Genomic DNA, 2,599 nt, shown 5'->3' with positions numbered 1-2,599 from the left:
TTACGGACTGCTGAAATGCTGTCCAGTTTCATTCAGGTCATGAGAGTTTTTAACTGAAAAATGTAGAAAGGTAAATTTCACAAACAAATCAGACTAAGATACTTGTTATAGCATATTTACACCATAACCCAAAATTTGGAAAAGATGTCTCACTCCCCCCCCCAAAAAAGGCCTGCATTAATGCTTTAACATCTCAGGCTCTGTTTTAAAAGTATAAAAAACTAGCTTTGAATTTAATCATGTAATGCGTTAGAAAACATTGTTTTTCTTATGATCTTTATTGTTATATTGGTTTCATGTTCCTTTAGTTTAACTGACAATCTGAAGATAGAAAATAATTCTATTTTTTAATTAAAGATGTAAAATATGTACCCCTATATGGTGAACGTTGGTGTCTTTTCATGCCTTTACTTGACTAGATTAAATCTTTATAAAAAATAATAAATTCAGTTTAATACTATTTAGCTGCAACTTTTACTTCCAGATTAAAATATCAGCAGTGAATATTAATTTCCCCCACATAAATTCAAAGTCTTGTCATTATATACTGGCCTATAGCCATATATTGGTAAATGAATTCTTTTACAATAAAGATGTTTTGTTAGAATCAGTTTTGTTCAGTGTCAATTTTCTCCAGTTTTGAGGATTAAAGGAAAACATTTAGGATTTAGCATTTCTATTACTTGGGGATATTCTGTATTTTAGAACAAAAATAAATAATTTCTTTGACTAAACAAAAATCTTATTCATTCTTTTAAGAGTATTTGTGGTTTTACCAAATATAAATTAGTGACTTGAATAGAGTAAAGACTAGAAAAGCACCACACTGACATTTAAGAACAACAATCACTTAAATTTCAATGAAATCTTAGTCTGACAGATTTTGATATCAGAAATTTTGGAGTCTCCTGCCTCTCCAATATAGAAATATGGAAACAGTTTTTCGGTGAAAGTGTCTCTGTGCATGCAGATCTGAGTCATGTCTTCAGGGTCATAGAAGGACACCTCCCCCCTGTCATAATCCAGCTGGACTCTGATCCTCTGGAGACTCTTCTTCACTGTCACAGTCTGACCAGAACCAATGTATTTTCCACTGTCATAATTTAAATACCAGATTCCACATTTTGGTGATAAAGAAGATCCATTCTTGTCAACTGACTCTTTAACTAAACCTACAATCCAGTCAGGATGGTCTCCCACCTCCACCTCCCAGCTGTGTTTCCCTGAACTGAAGCCCTCAGAGCCAAAAACATCATTATACTTAATGTTTCTCTCTGGATTATCAGGAAGCTGCTGCTTTGTGTCTCCACATCTCACACTGGTCAGATCATCAGACAGATAGAGACAGCAGTTTGCAGTGTTTGGATCCAGGATGACAGGACTGAAGTGGACCTTCTCCTTCATCTTCTCCCACACTCCGAAGGACAGGTTGCCCAGGTGTTTGGCCACATCTATCAGTGCTCCTGAGACCAGCTGTGGATCTGACACTGAGCTCTGAGCTCTGGGCTCTGCTCTGAGTGTCTTTATAACTGCTGAGGAATGGCACGCTGTGTTTCTGCAGCTCTTCTTCAACAGCAGAGATGCTGTCTGACAGAGAGGAGATCTGCTCCTCAATCATCTTCATCTCTCTGCTGATAGTCCTCCCCTTCTGCTCCTCTTCCTCCCTCAGAGCTGCCAGTCTGGACTCCTCTTCCTCTTTCAGGAACTGCTGGAGCTTCTTGAACTCTGCTCTGATCTGCCTCTCTGTGGACAACAGCTGCTTCTTCATGTGTTCCCTCACTTCATTGTATGTTTCCTCCACTTGTTTGTATTTGTTCCTCTTGTCCTGCAGAGACTTTAAGTCAGATTTCAGCTGCTCCTTCAGGTCACTGACTGCTTCTTCTACAGGAACCACTTTGTGACTCTGGTGGAGAGAAAACTCACACACAGGACACACAGCTTTGTCTTCATCCTCACAGTACCAGTAAGGGACGTCTGGATGTTTATCACACACCACCTCCTCCTTCTCTTCCTCCTTCTCGTTTTCTGTCTCAGGTGAGCTCTCACTGTGTCTCTTAGCAAAGGAGTCAGCAAGTTCTTTGAGAGCAAAGTTCATGGATGGTTCATCCTTTGAAGATTTTCTTTTACAAATGGGACAGTTTTTGTTTTTAGTTTGTTCCCAGAATTTCTGCAGGCAGCTTGAACAGAAGCTGTGGCCGCAGCTCAGAGACACAGGATCTCTGAAAGTTTCTGAACACACATGGCAGCTCAGGAAATTTTCAAAAAGTGCGACTTTCTCCGCCATTTCGTAATTTTTTTTATGACTCACCGAAATACGACCTCTTTGCCTGATAATGTCGCCAAATTGTGCTCTTCGGTACAGATCGCAGGTTTTAATGTAATGGCCTCCAGTGTATCGAAACTCATTTCAGTTTCATTTACTCTGTTGTGGGCGGAGCTGATAGTAACGGACTTGCTATATTCCCACTAGATGGCGCCATTTCTGTGTTACAGATTTTGAATACACCACCAACCTTCCTCTGATGCTTCAGAAAAAACATTTAGCTGAACCAACATGAATATGTATGGAAGCCCGTTTCCGCCACTAAAAAAAAAAAAA

The 2,599-nt window shown here is 39.6% G+C and overlaps 1 pseudogene; it reads right to left on the bottom strand.

The window, feature by feature from the left end:
- Nucleotides 1-769: 769 nt before the first annotated feature.
- Nucleotides 770-2,391, bottom strand: LOC146697475 (nuclear factor 7, brain-like; annotated as a pseudogene).
- Between the last annotated feature and the right edge of the window lie 208 nt (nucleotides 2,392-2,599).

Source organism: Copadichromis virginalis, linkage group LG12 (assembly GCF_057382275.1).
Source record: "Copadichromis virginalis isolate Kocher_CV1m ecotype Utaka linkage group LG12, C_Virginalis_male_GT1.1, whole genome shotgun sequence".
NCBI classification, from domain to species: Eukaryota; Metazoa; Chordata; class Actinopteri; order Cichliformes; family Cichlidae; genus Copadichromis; species Copadichromis virginalis.
Note: the sequence above shows the minus strand (reverse complement) of the source record. Positions and strands in the feature narration are given on the sequence as shown.